We start from the raw sequence: 23,157 nt of genomic DNA on the forward strand, positions 1-23,157 counted from the left end.
ACATATTTTCACATGACAGACTTAACCTTATGCATGCTTTATTTGACCTGTCCAGGCTCGAAGTGGTCACTATTTATAATTTCTCATCGGACGTCGGATTAAGCGCAAAAGTTAAACCCTGGAGAAGGGAATCTGCTGTGACTCCTCTTAAAAAGGTTAATAGACTATAGTTAAATTATCAAAGGGGTTTAAACATTCGCATTATAACAATACTTAGAAATATTTACATACTATCTCTTAGACTTAACGATATTATTAATTGGTTATATTTATATTTTAGTTAAATGTTACATGTATACGCCTTACGCTTTACGTTGAAAAGCCAATAATAAACTTCTTGGACCGGTGAATAGTCCCCGGGATTGTATCGCTGATATCAGTTTAGTTTTAAGCTTCTATTTATTTTATTTGGTAACTTTCAGCGTTATTATGATTCAACTGTAAGATTTTTTGACATAGCTAATGCTATTTAGTTTTTTGTAACATATTGGGTTGATAATTTTCTTGAACTGGATACTTTAAAATGTTTATACCTATATACAGATTATGCCCTTTATTTACTTGACAGTCTTGAATTTCATAAGTACTCTATACTCCTTAATTTCTAATACTACTTGCACCCTATAGCTTTGTATACATTTTAAAATGTCCAGCAGATTCCGTGAGACCACCTCGTCGACGATCTCACCACGAAGCATACCGGGCGGCTGCGGCAGCGAGACCAGTAAAACAAACAAATTACCATCGTGCACTCTCTGCGTTAAATTAGTGGTTCGGACCTTGACTTGTATTTATGACTTAATCTAACCCCGAGTCGCTCGGTGCGGTCCGCGGTGTGAACTAGTCCGCTCGTACTGCATTATTCATCGGAACTGGTTTTGTCTGAGACTCTTGTTTTTCTATCGTGTTATTGGGAATCAACGCCAATGTTCCTGATTCAATTGAAATACTCGGTTTGCTCGTTTTTGCGCGCATTCTGCCAACATTGCGGGCGGCGGCCTAAGACAATTGTTCTGTTTCGCATGTCCAGTGCCATCTTCGGAAAACACTTTCCTAGAGACGTGTAGACCAGTTTTACAACAATGACCAGGTCTGTAGGTGAAACTGTAATGTTGGAGTTATAGGTGTTGTACTAGGTTGCATTTTATTTTGTTGCTTGTTGCATCTTCAGTGGGGTGTGCAACAAAGCTATGCACAATTTACCTTCACATCCATGAAACAGGTTATGATTACACACTTTCATCTGTGGATCGTTACCCTACTGTAAACTACGGTAAGTTTAAAGGTATGAACAGTTTGTGAGATGTGTAGAAACGTTTCACGTCATGCTAGTTTTATACGTGAAAAGCGAGTTATCAACTAACTACTCAAAGTCTCAGATATTTTTATAGTCTCGCTGCAGACCGAGGTTTTAAGAAGAATAAGATAGCTTTGTTACTTGGTGGTTTCTTTTCAAATCTATCTCTGTAGTAGTGATGTCTAATTACCTTTAGAGCCGTTTTTATTGCCTTTAGAGTGAAACCATCATTTATGTTAAGTAGGTACAGTAAAAGGCCGAAGACATTTTTTTTCTTAAATATGTTAAGAAAATGAAAAATATTAATGGAAGCCTTAATATGTATTAAATTATTTTGAGTTTATTGCCTTTTGTTTGTGTTATCTCCAATTTTAAAATAGATTTGAAAAGGGTACTTATTAAGTTTAAGATCTCTTAGTATGGGTAAAAACAAAACAAAATATATGAATGCTGATTCAATCACACCAAACTACTTTTTATTGTGTGCTCGTCTATTTATTATTTCAAATTTTTACTTTACCGTTGCTCATGTTGCGTTTTCACTCTTCCGTAAAACAGTTTATATGTTCCATGGTTTACGACAACGCAAATAGTTGTTGTGCTGTCTGTAAACAGGATTTAATACCGAACACTAAAGTTACGCATAAGTGGATGTATTACAAACCAAGTTGTAAAACAGTTATTCCAATTTTACATTTAACATTTATTCACTAGGAATTGAAATAATCTACAGTTAAAGTTAATAAGGTCGTAAATGGTTCCGTTTGTGTTATTTTATTTAACATCCCTCAAAAGTGAAGATTTAATATTACTTGGTACATTAGTTATACAAACTAAATGTCATTGATTGATATTTTTTACATTTTTAGGCTGTAGTTCAAAACCTATTTTTCATATTAGTTTACAGTTTAAAATATTTACGCAACTTAAACGTAAAGGCTTGTAACACAACAATAGGAACTGAGTGGCGTGTTAAAAAACATTTTGAACACTGAAACGGAATTACATTAAATTTACAAAAATACGTACAGCTTAGTGAAAATACACAATTATGCCTTCTGGCATGTAAAATATATCTATTTTCTACAAATTGGCTTTGACAAAACACAGCTCTGATGTTCAGTTCTCTTTGAGTTAAATATCAAGATAAAATCAATTGTTAAATGTATTAGATAAGAATATTTATTTTTTGAAGTTGGCTGATATTAGAAGGTTGCATGGCTATTCGTGAGTGAGGTTACAGCATTGGGGTTTCGATGCCTTATTTTTTGAGTTCTATATGAATGGTCCTTCCTACAGAACTAGCTGATCTTAATACTTGGTGTAATATAATTAGCTCAAAACTCATTCTCCACTCACTACCACCGAAGCTATTTACTACAGTGTCGATCATTCAATCATCTAAACTAACACAATCTAACTAAACGATTGGTACAATCTGATAAATTTAGCAACACAAACGATTTTGACGAGAATTGAGCTACAAACAAATATTTATAAAAACATTGTTTTCCTACATTACTATTGTAGGACAAATCAACAGCTAGTTAGTTATTGGACTTACCTCAACGTCAATGATAGATATAGTCAAAAAACCTGTAAAATTCATACATACATTTTTACAAGTTTTAGCATCCTTCTAAAGCAGTATAAGTGTCGTAGTACATCAAATCCATCTATATATTAATAGACAAGCATGTTTAAAACCTTTTTTCTCAGCTCGTGTGCATCGCAGGGAAAATCTACGCATACTGTTAGAAATATATTTCCCTGTAGATGTGCAGAATCCCTTCAAACATTTAAATAGACTCAAATATAAGTACAAAAAATGAATTTAAAATAAAAAAAATACATGTGCTTTATGGGTTGCCATGCTGGTGACGAGATAACAACGAAATATAAACAGATAATGAAAATGATGAAATTACAATCACATGTTTTATTTACAGTGTGGGGTGAAAATTGAGAAGTCTGAATATTAAATATTTTTTGTCGAGTTTTCGACCACTGGACGATATCTAGTTTAAATTAAATCACACCCTCCATCCTCTCAATTGTATGTGCGAAGTCCAACTAGCACCAGCAGTTTCCAGTAGCCTAGCTAATAAAATAACAACCGACATTGCGAGTCAGGTGTCCTCCGCAATTAAAGATAAGCCGTCTCCATGTATCATCGTTTGCCGCAGTCAACGATGTTATATCGTTTGCTGCAGTGTAGACCTTATTAACGCGTTCATTACTTGCGTCCGTTGCCCCAAGGATTGTCCCTGATATACGACCTTGCGCGTGTATTTACAGCATTCCCTCCAATATTTTCTTTTTCCCTCCATTATCTACTGATAAATACAATGTCTGTAATGATGGTCGCACTAAAAATGCAGTAGGGAAAATATTTAACTATTTACAACATTCCTTTTAATGTTATTTTACCTAACTACCATCTGATACAGCATCATTTTAATGGTGGTCGTTTTCTCTAGAGATGCAGTAGCATTTAAAGTATTTAATTAACTCTCCACAAATAAATGTTTATTGGGTGATTATAGGGGACTGATATAAATATTGTCGTTTGTTGAAATGTGGCTTGTTCTTAGGAACGTTGGTACGCAAGTGGGGTTTAATGGCATGAAGCATACGTTTTCTTTAATTATTTTATCGGTTTGTTATATTACTTCATCTTTGGTACCATAAGAGTTATCAGACGTTGAAAATCGAGATGTGTACATACAGCTAATCTAAGAATGTTAACGCATTGAATATATAGGTACACATATGTTTAGCTACGTATCTAGGTACAACTCACAATATGTGTTGCGTGCTAACTCAAGACTAATAATTACCTAATGGAATCAAACTGGTCGTTTTAGCCCTTATCGTTAGCCAAAAATGTTTTAATCTGTGTTTGAGGTTTTCTATATGTTTTAATTAAAATATAACCATGGAGTGTAAACACTGTGTTTGAATATAAATGAATAGTTAAACTGATATTTAGTTTTTGAGGCAACAATTAGGAACCTCAATAGCTACATGATTCTCTGGTTCGACAGATGCAAAGCTGATCATTTGACCCTCGGACCACCACCAGTGCGAATTCCTGGAGGTGAGGAGTGAAGATACGGACACAGAGAGCATTATTAATGGGTCGAGATTATTAAGCAAACGAGAACAGACACTAAATAAGAGAGGCACTGCAAATGAGCAGATGGATGTATGGATAGAGGACATGTAGTCGTGAGATGTAGAGTGGATGACAAGAGCAGATACATGGACTGACTGCTGGAACCTCCTGGAGCTGCTGGAGAAAGTGGAGGGAGAGAGAGAGTGACAGAGGGGGAGAGAAGATGAAGAAGTACGGTGGGAAGAGGGCTAAAGGAAAGCTTAAAAAGGAGGGATATCTTAGTACTATAGGTCTGTAGAACTGTTGGAAGAGGTCTAAGAGAATAAACCTAGGCGTTGAATGAAAACTAGGTAGAGTGATAATGGAGGAGAGAGAAAAAGTATGAAGTAGGTAAGAGAGTGAAAGAATAATTATAAAGGAATACCTTGGAAATTTTTGACGAGATTAGCCTCAAGAAATATTAAAGAGGTATAGGTATAAGAGAATGAACCGGGTAGGAGAGTAAAGACGATAAAGAGTTAAGGTGGAGGGGGTGACAGGGGGTAAAGAGGTATGAAGGACCTACGAGAATAGAACTAAAATAGAAGAATAGAAGGAAAATAACTAAAAGAAGAACTTGAGAAAGAGAAAGAGAAATCTTTGAAACATGAAGAAATGAAGGAGGAGGTCTATGAAAATAAAGATTCGGTGATCACCAAGAGGAATACTTTTGTTAAACGAGCAAACTAGAAATGATCTGATGAAGAGTAGCCGAAGAGAATAAGTAACGAATTAGATGAACTGAGTAGGAAGCTTGCGATTAGCAGAAATCAAAGAAATATGAGAAGGTTTTAAATCTTACTTGATAGACCCTACTACGCGTTGTTGGTATGCACTAAATAAACCTAAATCGTAAATATATGAACCGAAACGTAGCCTATCACCTTTGATGCAAAATGTATAGGCAAGATATTCCAATATTGTTTGTCAGAGTATTTTGTTAAACTGATTTTAATTAAATGCAATCTAGGGTGGAATAAATCACTGAAAACTATTGGACTGAAATAAGTTTTTTGCTGGTGTATATGTTTGAGTAAATATTCCATATGATTTGCATTTATGTAAATTGGTTCAATAATCTAAATAATTCAATATGGTTATGGTACAATAATATATGCATGTGCTATGTAAGTTCATGGAAAAAATTATATTTATCTCTGATTATTTCCTTTTAGTAACTATTCGAACTATCGATAAAATGAGTTTTGAATTAACTATACTAATACCTAAAATATAAATAATTGTTACATGAATATGGTAAAGTAATATAAGAGGTTAAATATTCCATGTGTGTTTCTATGTAGCAAATTAAAAGTATTTTTCAAATGTAAATTGAAATGCTTTAGACTACATTTTCTTGATTTTGGTTTTAAAATAATTATTTTGGTTTTTAGATATTTGGGCAATTCATGCAATGTTCCCAAGGATGTTATTAGGGGGCTGCACCCAAATAAAAAGACAAACATCTATTGTGAGTGATAAAAACATATAACATTTTTTGAAGTAACATAAAGATAAAAGTTTAAGTGATTTTTATAATGGAAATAAGCGAGAAAACTGACAAACTTATGCAAAATTACTGGAGAAGACGCCTTGTTTTAAAGGGAGGAATGGTTTTTACTATTGTCTAACCAAAGTAAAGAATTTAGACCCGCATCACTCTGGACCAAGAATTATAACTGTCAATTATTAGAGTTTATGAGTTTTACATTAAGCCACTTAAAATAGAACGTAAAAAAGGCATAAAACCTAAAGTAATTACTCTACTTTAGATTGATACAGAGAATGACTCAATGACAGTCGCTTAGTTAATTCTGTAACAATTTGATTGTCAGACCCATGGTAAATCCAAGTAGCCAACTCAAGCTAATAGATAAGATGAAATTCCAATGAAATTAGTAAAAAGTATGTTCTTATACTAGGATGATTGAGTATAAGATCCTATTATTAATAGGCATGCATGTTTCTTGAAAACCCTTTTTCTCAGCTCGTGTTCATCGCAGGGAAGATAGTGAATACCGATTGAAAGATATTTTCCTGTAGATGTGCAGAATCCCCTTATAATAGGCGCAAAAATGAGCATTAAAATGAATTTAAAAAACTGAAACAAAACTACCATGGCCCTTATAAGTTGCCATGCTGAGGGTGAAAAAAACATCGAAATATAAACAGAAAATCAAAACAAATGGAAGAAATTCAACTTTTTTTATTTACAACGTGGGGTGAAATTAGAAAAGTCTGTACATATTATATTTTTGATCGAGTTTTCGACCACTGGACAACTTCTAGTTTTAATTATTACTTTGGTAATGCGATGTTTACACTCATTTATATTCTAACAGGTTGTCCGTAAAATAAAAGAAAAACACCAATTAAATCCAAATAGCCGACATTGGATAACAAAAGCCATATTTTATCTTGAAAATTGTCAATTACTCAAAGTAATTAAAATACGTACATCGTATAAAAGAGAATTAATCTAAATGAAATGAGGTATGTTGAGAATCTTATTTATTTTTCAGTGCAAAACGGTTGTGATAAATTACCGGTTATAGCTGTGTTAAAATACAGCCTAATTAACAGTAATTAGGCAATTAGACTTCGTAAAGAATTACTCCTGCGTGTGGAGAGAATGTATAATTGGGTCTTTGTGTCCAGTTCTGGTGGAATTGGGCGAAATGCTGATTAATCAAAAGGGATACATCCAATTAAACCCTCACTATACACTTTGTCCCAGAGCCTGTCCACTGTCCGGTCGTCCGGGACCGATTAATTTGTCTTTATTTTAAATTCAATAGAATTGATTGGTCAATCAATACTATAAAAGCGTTTAGTAAATAGCGATAAGGTAGGACATCGATTTAAATTTTTATGGCGTTATTTTTCGTTTTATATTTTTTTCAAAACCTAAATTTGTTAGCTATAAGATATTTGTCTTAATTTTATAACACTTTTTATTTACTTTCTGTTAAAAAAATACGATGCTATCATGTTGTATTTGTCTTTCCTACTTTGAAACCTTGTATAATTGGTAGTAAGATTATATCTTAGTGGTAACATTTTACAAACTTGAGTTAAAAAAAGAATACTGTACATAACTGTATACATACAGTAGTAATTATGTACTTCGTAATTTAAAACAATTCATAGTAATTCATCGTTAAGATTCTAAACTCAACACCGTGTTATTTTCACTTTTTAAAATTAAATCCCAATATAGCTTTAGAAGGACGAAGTTTGATACCAAAATGAATATCCTTGCCTAACATGTGTTTCGATTGTTTAGCATTGGATAATTTGTGGTTTTTGAACCATCGGTCTAGGCTAAGTAAATGTTAAATCATTTTTACCTGCACAGATTATCACTCCAGACTCAAGAACAGAAGTGCTGGGTCCTTACTTTTATATGTATAAAAGTAAGTGTTGATTATAGTTTTAAAATATAAATAAACCTCAACTATAAACAGATATAAATTAAAATATTAGTGAACATACAAAAAAAATCATCATCCACTGGGTCCCTACTAAAGATTATTTTTGGTCTACAAATTATAATTGTTCGCACTGAACTTTATCTGCTAAAATAAATTATGAAATACATTAATCCAAGTTGAATGTCAAACTTGGCAGTAATTTCCAACTTTGCTCTCTTTGCCTACAAAGACAGACTCAACTTTCAACTTGTTGAACGAGAGGCGTGTCTGCCTCTGCTGTAATAACTTTCATTCAATCAAATGGATGATTAAAAGTCACATTTTTGATTTCAGATAATTATACTTTTTATCTTGATAATCTGTAGTTCAAGATATATATTTTAGAGGAAATCATATAATCGCTTTGCTAAAACTATGTGTCATCATGTCATTGATATACTATTTTGTACATTATTATGAATTAGATTAATGCATTTTTGTGACACCTCCTTATAATAATTTGTATACAGGGTTTCTTGTTTTATGTTGCTTATTGATTGAAAACAAAATATTTGTATATAATCATTAATCATAAAAACAAAAATTTTTGTGTATTTGGTTATATTATAGGGGCCTATAGTTAACGATAAAACAGATTAATCTCTCATTGAATATAAATTTCGATAAAAAGGAGGCCAATAGTTTTTTTTTAACAAATGTACAAACCTCAATAAGGTATACACCCAAGGTCTGTACTCAAGATTGTTTTCCATTAAAGTTTGTTTATTTTTTTTTACTTTTTCTTAGATAGTATATCGACTTTGTACAAACATTTTAACAAAATCAATAACATCAAAGTTGATGCTTGTACACGAAGAAAACCATTTCAGCTATGGTTTTATATACGTTACTTTACCTGTTTATAGTTTTCTTTTTTACTTTCTTTTTTCTATGATTGATCAACGATTATAGTTATCCAAATGGTTAAACAATAAAATTATACCGTATCTCTCTGCGTTGTATATTAATCATGATGAATTAGATATTCTTCCACTAACGAATTGATCTAATTTTTATTTTCGGTTATCACTTTAATCAACTCTGTTGACCATAGTGCCTCGTCGAAACCTTATCAAATATTTAATTTATTTATTTATTTTTAACATAATTTTTTACAATGTAAGTAATGGCAAAAAAAATATTACGTAATGAAATATACTATTACGTGTCTATGAAGTTTGCCGTGTAGTTTAAACAGATTTTCAATCAATTTTACAACTGTATTGGAGTGAGTTTCCGTGTTTTGACTTTTGCAATGTCACGTCAGACCGAGTGATTGGAAGAACCGTTCGCTCGACTTCGTGACCTTTAGTAATGGTCGAGTTTCGAATTCCACATTCAAAGAGTGAGTCGATCTTCTCATCCGACTTTTGACTCCAATTCCACTTCCTATTCCGCATCGATGTCTCCATATGTTTATTTATATAAGTTCTTAGAGGTAAATATTGGTTAAATTGCATCATTATAGTTAAAACATGTTTCATTTACAAAAGTAATATTTTTCATGTTAGAGATTTTTGTTTACTTTATACTTATTAAGAAATATTAAAACGTAAAAAAAAATTATTATACTTTTTATCACCACGAAGTAATACGTTATGATACAGTATACGTTCAACCTTTGTGCATCTATCTTTACACATAAATTTAGACGTAATACGTCACTAAAACAGTATTTATAATTAGTGTGAATATCTCTAATGACAATTGGAACGAGTAATGTTCAAATATTAACAATTTTTAGAGCAGGTTCTTAGAACAGTTTCATTTTTATTATTGTTTGTTGGTACTAAACAATATTTATCGTAGTTGTCAGCTGATGTTTCAATTTGTTAATGTCGATGTATCGAGAAAAAAATCATCGATAATAATGAATGTTCCCTTTAACAGGAAAGTACCCAATAAAATTGGCTTCAGCTGTTCCATAGAATGGGAAATCTAAATTTCTTCTATAAAATTCGTCGTAGTTGATGTGAGCCTCATAGAAGTTGCGCTGATCTACTAAATTCTGTTGAATACACATTTTTTTACCAAGTCAAACTTTATAAATGCCGTATGATGAGCTATAGCAACTGTAATGACCCAACCTGGCCAGCAACAAAAAATAGGGTGTAAAATAGAATTTTAGACACTAGCGCATTCTGTGACTGGCTCACACAACTACGTTCTTTTCAAATACAAAATTGGCTACAGGAGGTCCATATAGATGGTCTTGGTTTTATCTATGGTATTACTTACTCCAATCTACCGCTGGGTAGTTATTATTCACAATACAATAACACAGTGCAACTTTACCAGTTTTCATATTGCTTAATTGATCACGTGTTATTTGTTATTCTCATAAATATTGACCGATTTAAGACCAAGCTTATATCTTTATTTCGATAAAGTGTTGTAATACATTAAAATATATGATGTAAAATAATGTTGAAACTCTAATAGTAAATAGTAATCAAAAATATAAAATGTCCACGTTAAAAGAATATTAAAGCCTTAATCTATACGTACGAGTGAACAAGTTCTAAAGTGTTTCATCAGCTGATATTACAGATCCAGCAACAGAGTAGCAATTCCCCAGGGAGTCGTTCAGCAGACTTGTTCTTCTAGATTGATCATCATGCAAAGTGAGAAGGAAGCATCTTAAAATATTGTTCCTAAAACAGCAAGTGCAGAACATGCAGCGCTCTCGTTATTAAATCAGTAGACTGAGTTGTGAAATGAAATGCTTTTAAAATGGATATTTCTTCGTTAGAGTTCAATACAACAACCTAACAATGTTTGGGTTGGTTAGGTTCAATTTAAAATTGAGTGTTAATTTTAAATGTTTATTGACACTCATATTGCAATATTTATTTGAACGCTTGAAAAATTGGTTTTGATATTAAGTGGGTAAAAGTAAATTATTTCACTACTATCATATTTGAAGAAATATACTGTACGAAATACTGAAAAACTTAATCTTGATATGTTCAGAATTTAATTTTTGAAGTTACAATCTTAATTATCTTTGGCCTTTAAAATTTTGCATTTTACTATCATTTTATGATAACTTTTATTGCAGTATATACAAATTAATTTGTTTTTTAAGTGTTTTAATTTGATTAAAGATTAAACATAACTATATTTTTTCAAAGCAACAACAGATTATATATAATAAAACTCCAACAACAGTATATACAATATTTAATTATTAAAGAACGATCACAAAGAATTTAAATCCAGCAGAAAATACATTCTATTACGTAACACTATAAACAATCAGTATACTGAAGTGTAGGATAGCTACACGTTACACCAACAATTCCCACAACTTCACTAAACAATTTCGTATTTTCCCGTGTAGTAAAAGCAATTTCGCAAGAGATAGTGTATCAGCATGCGAAGTGTTGATAACAAAGGGAATATGAAGGCAACTAACACGAAGTCTCTATGGTGTCGTTCACGTCATCTTCCATAATACTGAGACTACGTTACGATATGAGGCGCAGGTTTACTAACACGACAAACATGTAGCCTGTAACATGTACACGTGAAATAACTAGTGCTACATGTGCAATACATGTTGCAACGCGTATGAAAATATTCGTGTGATTATTGTGTTGTATTCCAGCTTATTGTTTAAAACATTCTTAGTATTTTTTGTGGTGACAATCGAGTAAAGGATTTCCTTAAAAGTTATTCAATTATATGGGATAGCAACTTTATACTCCACGATTATTATTAAATCTGGTTGTTATTTTATTTCTTAAGTGAACGATTACATATGGATTACTTATATTTTCAGAAAAAGTTAATTTTAGTGTGTCTACCTACTGTTAAATTTGATAGCTAAAGAGCTAACCTTTAGTAATAAAGTTGTACAAATCTCAAAAAATAAATAAGACGCTAGAAGCCGTCCTAAATGAAACCCCTCTAGACTGGGGACTATAAACGAATAACAGATTGTTTTTATCATTGCCATGATTATCTCTAATTTTGTTAATAAGTGCCAAGAAATACATAGCAAGTAATTCCTTTCATCAACACATATTTATACTATACAAGAACATATGACTTTTTGGTATGTATCAGTGCTATGTTAAGACAAGAAATCACGTATAACCAGAATTGAGCCAAGTGACATGACAACTCTTGCATACGACAGTTACATCTTGTCTGCTCGAGCAATGGCAGTTAATATGCAACTTGACTGAATTGATAAAAATAAACACAAGTAAAAAGATTATCACATAATGAAAGCAAGCTATAAATAATAATGTTGTAGAATCCAAGCCGTATTAATCAATCAATTAAAATACCTTAACTCTTGAGCGCTTATACAAAACTGGCTTACAGAGTTAATCGTGTCAAACAATTAATAAAACTAAATGTATACAAATCCACGATTTAAATGCAAACACATTATATACGTAGAGAAATATAAAATATAAAATAAATAAATAAATAAAAAAATAAATAAATAAAAATGCCTTTATTTACAAGCGAGTTTCATATACATGATTTTCAAACTTACTCAAGTCAAACTAAAACTAAACTAACCTAATACATACAGAAATTTAATATACAAAAAACTACAAAGAAAAAACATTTACAATTTATATTTACAATTTACATATGTTTACATAAATCAATGATTATGTTGCAGTTAATAGGCTTGAATGTTTTCACGTTGTAAATATACAGTCCAATCTTGTTTGATTGAGTCGGGATTTTATTATTTGTACGTCAATAGGTTTGAAGGTAAGTATTACGTATGTTAAGTTTCCATGATGTATCGTGTAAGATTTAACTCCAATCCCAGCTGATACGTTGCCAGACAGGTCTGCGTGTGACAGCCTCATCTACGCCGTTCTTTTGTGCTTCTCATTTTCATCAAGTTAGTTTGGTTTCTGATATTGTTGTATCTGAAACGCTATACACTAAAATATGCACTTGTAATTAGCCAATTTGTTCTATATGTTTATACTTATTACTTGCCAATATCTCTCAGGATTGACGAAATCTTTGTATCAAGTAAACCCAAAGACAAAATGTGAAGAATTATTGTGAAGAATTTGTATAAAAAACTAAGATTTCAACGCACCAATGGGTTTTTAGAGACCCAAATTAGCAAAAAACTGAAGAACTCAAATAATTCTATGTAAATAGTGGAATTGTCTACATCAATTAAACTGATCAAAAAACCATAAAAACTGTAATGAGCCATCTAATTCGAATCCTACAGTGACAGCAGGAATCCTATATTGCAGGTTGTTTAGATTATTAGTTTTTTTATGTTGGAACAGTTAACCAACTAGCATAATTTAGCCTATCTGTGTATGCAGGTGGTAAAATGCTTACATATTTAAGTGTACAATTAAATATAAAAATATATGGATGCCTTTGTTATTTTAAAACATACTGTATATACGTTATATAAAAAATATAAATGAATATGACTATACACAATAGAAGTATGTGTTGTTCATAATAAAATGCTCCAATAAAGTTGAAACTAAAAATCAATAAAAATAAATTTGGTTCAATAACAAAACTTAACGAACTTGTGAAACATAAAAAATTGTTGGTAATTTGAAGACATATTTACCTTAAATTCATTTAGTAATCTGCGACTTAAGAAGACTAATTATATATTTTTATGCCGTAAAATAGCTAGAGTAAAATCAGGCAATTAAATCATAAAAGCTATTAGCAGAAATCTAAGTGTAAAATTGATGAGTGACAACCATTGCGTGTAACAGTTTTATATTGTTAATTCCGGCGTTGTCCTTTATTGAGGGATTTGAAACCAAAGACTATAGTTAGAGTACTGTATACTCCTTCTGTGTTATTTTTGTTCGGAGATAAATACACACAATATACGAATGAACATTATTTTCATACAGCTGTTTAAAAAAAGTAAATTATTATCAATGTAATCATAAAAAAATATTCAGATTGCATGCACGAAGATTGTTAGAATTAGAAGATTGTTGTAGAAATTGTTATGAAAGACCTTACCAAAGACAATAAAAGATTTAGATTCAATCTAGAATCGTAACAGTTGTTTTCATATAGTTTGGGAAGTATTAAACTAAAAACACAAAAAAAATAGGAAAACACAAACACACCCAAGAATTGTTTAACCGATGATTTGCACAGTAATATCAATTCAACTTTCTATCGCATTGCATAGCTTAATGAAGAAAGCCTGCATAACTCTGAATTCATCATCATTAGAAGAGCTTCCGCATTTACTAACCGAGGTTCCTTTTGAATAGTCAATATCAAATAACCTGGACTGGACCTTCGTGGTTTCATCAAAGACTCATGATTTCTTAGCTCCAGGAATCTTTTGAATGCGTTCCAGTCAGATTTAGACCTAAAAGACTACGGTTATTTATGGGAAAATGATGGTTAAAGTATACGAAAATAGAGTAAAAAACATCTCACATCGGTCACATTGTATAAGCGTGTTGTACAAATATCATTTTATCACGACTTTTTAAACGTTTTTAATCAGACAGTGGCAGTTAGGGGTTTGAAAGGAGTTTTAAACTTTTCCAAAACATTTTATATCATTTCACCAACAGGTGAAGGAAAACACAAAATATGTTTTGTCACCAATAAGCAAACTTAAATTATTAATAATTCAGTACATTATCTGTTTTACAGGTGTATTATTCATTAAATGTAAGGAATAAACTAAATCTTTTATTTAGGAAACACACATGTTTGATACTCTTTGTAATTATCATATTGCTTGTTTTCTCTATAACATTTGTTTTGTGCTGAATTAATTAACATCTGTTACCTATATTCATTGTTTCTTCAAAATATACACAATTTTTACAGTCCACAAAGCTCTTTAGTCATTTTTATTATAAGTTTAATTTCAACCTTTAATTCAACGCAACGCAGATATATACCCAACAACACATGTGTTATCCCCACGGGATACAATTGAGTTAAATATATTAAAGAAGCAAAATAATAGCTTCCCATAGTTTATGGATACAAAATCCTTATCACGTATTTGTCATTACATTCTGAACTCAACTAAAATTACCTTGTTAGTTTGTCTTCAGCAGTTATCCCGTGTATTTCAAATACCTTCTGCTTGGGCGTAGTGCCGTTAACATAAATGTGATTTTACTTTATTATGAACCTGTGTGAAAAAAAAAAAAAACTAACAGGCAACTGTTGATTAAATGATCTGAATTCTTTTCCAGTTATTATATTTTTTTCGTGAAAAGTGTTATGGTATTTCTTACGAAGTAGTATAAAGAAACACCACCAAATTACATTTTACTTCGTAAACAACATTTGAGTGTTTTACTCATTTCACAAGCAACCCCTATTTAGCCAGCTGTATAAACCACTGAAAGTCTTAATGAAAATCTTCCTCATTGGCCAGGTTTTGGTTAGGGTCTATTCAAATGATTAAAGCCGACTTTCATTTGAAAGCTTCAAGTAATACGGAAGTTCTTGCATTGAAAAGGTTTCGGTAAATTCACAGACGCATCCTTTGAGAGGAGTCGGAGGTCACTGAGGCTTTCCTGGAAGGTAATCAAAAGAATCTCATATCAGGAGAATCCAAGAGCGTGAAGTATTCTACTCTAATGAGGCGAAGATGGGAACTATAAAGTTGAGTTTACGAATTTTTTAACATAAACGTAGGAATATTGTTAATTACATAAGCGTGAGTATGAGAAAGCTCTTTACTGTTGAATTCGCGTGTTCACGCCCAAAAGGTTTTGGTGTGTATTATTTAGATGTTTCTTTAAATGCTAACAATAATAAACATAATTTTAAGGCAATGTTCAAAAAAGAAGTTCAGGTGTGTATGAGGTGACTTTTAAAATGAATTATTAGTTTATAAAATTTTTCTTACAAGATGCAAAATTTACTGTATTTTAACACAAATCTTGTACATCGATGGTTATAATTGCTGGTCCCATTGTTACCATTCTTGGAACCACGTAAGGTGTTTTTCGCTGTGTTTTTTTATACGTAGTTAAAATAAACAAATTGTATATACAATTTGCCCAAAAGGGTTCCGTTCCTTTGTAAATCATTATAGCAATGTTCTGTCCGTTTGCTACTTTAGCTATTTCTGAGTACAGTTAAACAAAATTAACCTGTAATATAGCTGTTTTTATATTTTCGAACAACGTACAATTGCTTGTATTTACAATAATTCTTTCACTTTGAAAAATTTTGTGTTGTTAACAATTTAAATCTGAATCCATTTTATTTTACCTTATACAAATATTTGGGGTTAGCCTATGTTTTTACACGCACTCGTAACGTAATTGAATCACGTACAGTTCGTATTTGATAAAATTAGGAAAACCTGCTGATAGATTCAAAATCTTGGTGAATATGAGTACAAAAGAGCAGTGACGAAGACGAAGCTGTCACTCACAGATTCTGTCAGACAACGTCAGATCAGATGGAATTGGGTTCCAACTTTATACATGTAGCCTAATACAAGCTACATAATCCAAGGAAAGATTTTCTGAATGTTGATTTAAAAACTATAGCTCAGTATTAAAATGAGTACTTAAATCTACAATACATTGTTGGAAACACTTTTTTGAAACACAATTTCGCAAGTTGGTTTCGTTATATTTGGTTTCTTTAAATCTTACCACTGGTAACGCACTTTTCGCAAGTTGGTTTCGTTATATTTGGTTGCTTTAAATCTTACCACTGGTAACGTAGCTGTTTCATGATTGTTAGAGCATCGTGCTTCTTTCCTAGAGGAGAATTATTAGATGCTTTACCAATGTTTGATAGTGACAATTGAACATCTGTTGGTTAGAAGCCAACAATCTGTAAAACAAACAAATCTCTCAAACATGAACACCTTTTAATTTTGGTTAGCTCTTTCTACCAATGTCTTACAAAACTAATAACAAGGGTAATTCAATTATTGTACTTACAAACGAATATTTACTGGTAAAAAATACATCCACTGTTTTTTTTTTTTTATAAATGTTATTTTTGTGTTGTATAGTGTAGATTCCAATAAAATATAGATTTTAATGGGTTTTAAATTTTAAATACGAATAATTAGTAATTATAAAAACAGACAACTAGTTTTATAAATGGTGTTTTTTTTTTATATATACAGGTTTTCCTCTAGAGTTAGATGTGTCTAATCATACTGGATGGGATTTTTATAACAAAGTGTGATACGGAAAGGTTGAAATAGAAACAAAAATTGCTCTACTGAGACTCCACCTCGTTAGCCTCCTTCTGTAATATTCTCTTTATTTTCAGCAGCTGATTTTCATCTCACTCTATCGACACTATGTCAATATTTTATGTACTACTTATTGCTCACTGGCTTACAAGTATGTACAAATAACCGTTATGGATTATAAATGCCGATTTTGAAGTGGATATAATGATTTATTAACATTTTAGAACATTCATGAACATTTTCAACTGACATAGTCTCACCTACATATAATATTAAAGCTTAAATTTGTTTGGTTTATTAGTTGTTTTTCTGAACTAACACTTTTTATGTGTTTTGAAACGTAACTCTTTACCATAATAATTTAACTGAATCATATGACTTTGGTGCTGTCGAATGTTGTAATGCGCTCAAGAAAATGTCGCCAACTTTTCTCAAAGGCCCAAATTGCTTTCAATGCTTTAAAGAGTTTATCGTAGTAATATTAATTAAATTATTGATTAAAAACAACTTTTAATTCTAGAAAACACAGTTAATCAGAAATAGTTAAAGTGATGGTAAAGACCCTTGAAAGGAAGTATTATACTGGAGTTGCAAGATAAGGATGGTCTTTAATTTTGACTGACAGATATACTTGTCCAAATTAATTCAAACCCATGTTATTTATAAGTTACAGCTTTTACCACAGTAAAATTTCAATTTACAACCAATCTAAAGCCGTTCACTCAAGTTTCACCACCCAAAAGAACCGTAGGTGTCAGAGGATGTCATTCCAGCGAAACATAAGGAGCGATAAATGCCTTGATATATTTTACAAGCCTTTTTATCTTCCGGGGAAACAGTGGACATTATCTTTACTACGACTTCCACATTTAGTTTCTCCACATAAATCAGCAATATCGGTCCATCCACATAATTCATCCTTGTTTTACACCCATCCTTGTGTTAACCCCAAAACCAACGGACCTAAGTGTGCCTGCCGGGTTTATAGTCCTCAAACCTTATTTGTCCCTGTCGCAGCAGGCTGCTTCCTCGGCCACCCTACAGACGTCCTCGCCACAGATAAATCTAAGGACCAGCGGGGTTCCTGTTTACCTGGCCCGACCATTGTGGCCGATGAGATACTATCTACCCGATCTGCAGATAGCGATTGACCCTCCTTAACATAAATTGTGAGCGTTATAATGCCTGGATGTCATTTGAGCATTAGGTGTTCGAGGCCGTCTGCCAATCAATGCCGAGATTATCTTCTTGTCAAATGATCGTTATCACCCACGACCGGCTTAGAGCATCCTGCCAGGTGATGCGTGGCTGCTAATAGAGTCTACAGGTACAGTAACCTCGATAACAAGACCCTCAATAACCAGCCACCTTTGATAACAAGTGTCATTTTCAAATACCCCAGTACTATATGACCTCTGATCACATGTTATTGCAAACCAAAAAAAGAGAACCTCGATTACAAAATTTGACAATGACCATGAAAGACTTATTATCAAGGTTTGACTAGTAGTTGAATTACTGGGTTCACGCTATAGGTAATGGGTGCATGAATCGACAATAATATTAATAATGTACTGAAATTAACGTTTTGGTAAAATTCAATCAACAGACATGAAACTTAAGTTCCGATCTCGCCCCATTAACAACTAACCGTTTCTATAATTTATTTTAGCTCTTTAGCTAAAATAGCTAAAATTAAACGTACCTATAAGGTTGTCAATCAGAAATAAAATGTTTGTAAAATGTTCCCGGCAACCCAACTACCTGCATGAATTTCATAAATTCAGTTCGTTAAAACTAGAAAAAAAATATTTTGTACGTAAAACTATTAAGAGGACATTGTGTTGAATAACGCTTAAACACATTTAAACATTTACCATTGTGCTAAAAGTTGCATTTAGCCAAGTAAAATACAAATTACCTATTTATTATTACATAAAATCCTACTAAGGGTGCAAGTCACAATGCAATGAATGAACACTAATGATTCTATCCGCTCACCTTATTAGCTCTTTTCAAGAGTTAGAGGGCTCTTTCAAAGAGAGATCTCTGCCTCAATTTTACCTCTTGACTGTATTCTTCCGATGAATCAACTCCAGCAATAATTCGCTGATGGTTCTCTGTCAAATCACAACAAAAGAAATTCGTTTAACGATCCTGGCAATTTTTTACATACGTTGAGAGTAAAAAATGACCTCTGCTGATGTTTAACAGTACTTAACACTAATTAAGCTCATTCATATAACCTTTAAGTAAACTTAGATAAAAATAATGTCTTAAATTGCCAGGATTTTGGTTTAGATAAAAGTGAAAAATATTGATGGAAATTGAGCCAAGTTGAAAAACCATACGTGGAGTGAATGCTGATTACCAGGAAATCAACGTTATTCATTCTCCCATAGGATTCTAAAGCTTATTAAATTCTTATTGAAATAAATTATGGTTTTCTGGGATACGGTACGTTGTAATAAATATTAATTCGTTATCACTGCCTAGGAACCACCAAAGATATAATTAAAACAGATTGAACAAAAACGTACAATATACAACTAACAATACTTAACTTTTTATTAGAAACATCATTTAAAATACACATAGGAAAAATGTATTAGTAACTATTAACACACCATACAGGCTAATTTACATTAACATAAATAAATAAAATAATTATCATATAGATTTTAATAATGGGAGTAGCGAAAGGTTTCCATTGGCCTAAAGATGTGGATAGTCAAGTTCTTCTCTCTGATGGATTTGCCATTTTGTACTTAAAATGTTAATCTAAAGCCGATCTCCCAAGGTCACAATATTACATTGCTAAAAGCCTTGTTTTGATTTTGGAATTCATTTGAGACCAAATGCGTCCAATGATTAAACACGAATATCAATACAAGTAATATGGCAGACTAATTTATGATGAGAATTTATGTTCTTTGATTACGTTCTTTAGTATTTAGAACTTCAATTCATTTAAATAACTTTGTTCATTACCATTAGTAGTTAATAATGTATCTAATAAAACTATAAAATATTGAATTAATCATACAAACTTAAGAACGCATAACTTATTATATTTTTAAAGCGTATCGAAGATATGATTATTTCTTATTTGCACTTCGTCGTTCTTTAATATTCATTTAAATTATAAAGAAATTTCGCAAGAGCTACAATCCTTTTGAATAAAAGCTAATGATTCCTTCAGTCTACTTTATCTAAGCATTTCTGAGATGGAGTTCACTGAGAAATACCTTTGCCTTTCCAACATCCGACGATAATTTTACGTTTTGTACACTTTACTTTTCTCTCAAGTCAAGCTTCATAAAATATCAAAGAAGATTTAGACAAGCTTAAGATTAAAATGTGAACAGTAATTTATTACTTGAATGTTGTTTTGGATGCTGGAAAACCATTGATAATATACGATACAGCTAGAGGTTTTTTTCATTTTTTTTTTGTTCTGCAACTAGCTAAATTATTATTTGCAAATTTCTTGTGTAGGATATAATTAAAATTAATAAAGTATTAAATGTAAGACCACATTTGAGAGCTGCAAAACCATTTCGGTCCGTAGTACGAAAGCTATTTTCACCCCACTATACAACTTTTTACCTAACTACCACTACCACTATTCACCACAATAATAACGCACACTGATAGTCAACACAACTACAACTTTAAGGTAATGTGGGGAAATAATTTGAGGAATCAGCAAAAATAATAATAAATAGTTGCTAGGCAGTAGTGACAAAAAAACAATTCTATTGCAATGCTATGGATACTGATTGTGTATTTAATATGCATTCATGTTTCAAGAAAGTAAGTGGGCAGCTGATTTTGCGGCTCTATAGATGTAAAAACCTTCTCTGTCCCCAAATGACGATGACAGCTGGCATGGCCAGCAAAACGTAACTTTCAGCCACCAATTAACGAATGTAAAACAGCTAAAAACATCATAGTGTGGTGAAAACATTTTTCATGCTTATCCCTAAGCTCTAGTTCCTGGAAATGAAGACGGAATCCAGCAATGAAGCCACGTATTGTACCCTGAAACGGTCGCAAATACCAATTTGTTGTCACCAATACCTGTTTACCCCAATTCAGCGCTGTTGTGGTCTTAAACGTCCTATTGAGGCTGGGCGGGTGTTGGCCCGGCTGCCCTTTGTCCCTTCTCGGGGTCAATACGACCAAATCGAAGGACAGTTTGAGGGAGGGGTGACCTTTTGTACCTGGCCGCAAGTTGTCCCCTCGGCGTAACTAATACCGAAGCCTTCGGTCGGAAACGATTGGCAGATGTCCCCAAACTCACGTCATTTCTCCCTTTGTTAGAAATAGTTTCTTTTCATGGGAGTTGCTCGCTTCAGATCTTCATTGTCCGACTCTCTTTGTCCCAGAAACAAAGCCGCCAGTTAGACATTGTGGTGACATTATATCGAATTTCCGCAAATTAGGATGATTGGCGTGGTTTCATTCTTTGTTTGATACCGTTCTGTAGGTTTCTCATGGTGTATCGTGTTGCTGGTAGTTCAGTGTTTTTACGAAAAGTCTTTTGTCATCATTCAAGTATGGTATGAAGTTGTGGTGGAATTGTGTTTACAAATAACAATTGACAAATACACTGTATATGTAACCACCCTTATAAGATACATTTGACCTAAAGATAATAGGTTTTATATTGTCTACCGTTGTTTTGATAGTAACAAAGTAAACAATGAACTTTTGAATTTCGTCTTAGTAGTATTAACATCAACATTAAATCTAAATCTCTAAACCTTTACTCGAGATCTTAATTGCAGCTTGGTAATACGGTTTGTCTTTTTGAGTTAAAAACTTTTACAATTCATTGGCCACCAGAGAGGTTTGATATAGCATGTACATAACAATTGTCTGTCTCAGCTTTTCTGTCATTGGGTGATCCAGGTTTACATTAGAGTGTGTTTGAGTGTGTACAATATCGTGAGTTTGACGAAGACGGGTATTAATTACATATAAGTTATCCCGCAAGGACGTCACTATTGCCAAACAAAAACCAAAAACTGGGTGGTTGACAACAATAAACGATTAGGAGCTGGAAAATAAAATCTAATATTAAATATATTTTGCCCAAATTAATTTTGAGTTGGTCTTCTCACACAAATTCACCACACCAACTCAATGTAAGGATGACACTCTCACTCTCAATATGTTCTACCACAAACCCAATCAAACTATGGGAAACTGACCTTTCTCGCACCAGGTGTGCAATGGAGGTGTTTACGCAACAATTGCCGATCATTACAATTAGTAGTAACAAGAATGGTAGCGGCAGAGCGCTTAAGTTCGACACTTAACCAGGACCACTACCGTATACGGTGACACTGGTACCTGCACATTGCCTTGTAATATCCCATAGAACCACAATTTAGAATTTAAATTGGCTCATTATGAATTAAACACGGTATGATGAGTCTGGGCGTGGGGGTGCCGCGGGCCCACTCGTCCTCTCTAGGGCTCTGCCCCTCTGGCTGGACATGCGATGGCTGCGTCTGCAACTGCTGCGCCGTGTTATTATTGGTGCTGCAGGCTTCTCTAATTAAGTTACAACTGGAGATTGGTAGGTGAAGATTCAAATGTGGTGCATTTTTGTTACTGAATAAAACGGGTGATTAAGGTTTTGCCTAATAATTACCAAAGGAATATGTGATTGTAGAGTATATCAATGGCTGTATAGTATTTAGACTCTGGTAGTATAAAGAATAGAGAGCAACTGTGTGATTGTTTAAGGAACTACAAACTATTTACGCATAGCATACTTGGTAAAACATAAACCCTTGTGGAATAGATTTTTCTCATTTTTTTATTTTCAGAACATTTTTAGAATATCCTTTGGAAAACAAAACACCAACATCAAACTAGTTATTGGATACATTAACTTCTTGTCAAAATATTTTGTGAAAACACCTAAAACTACATACTTAAGACTCACAATATTATTTTGTCATAAATGTTTGGTTGTATCTAAAAGTCAAAAATAGATAGTACACAGAAGCGATTAAGCAAAATC

This window comes from Macrosteles quadrilineatus, unplaced genomic scaffold (genome assembly GCF_028750875.1).
Source record: "Macrosteles quadrilineatus isolate MER2022 unplaced genomic scaffold, UCM_ALF_1.0 Scaffold_4__1_contigs__length_99947679, whole genome shotgun sequence".
Classification (NCBI taxonomy): Eukaryota; Metazoa; Arthropoda; class Insecta; order Hemiptera; family Cicadellidae; genus Macrosteles; species Macrosteles quadrilineatus.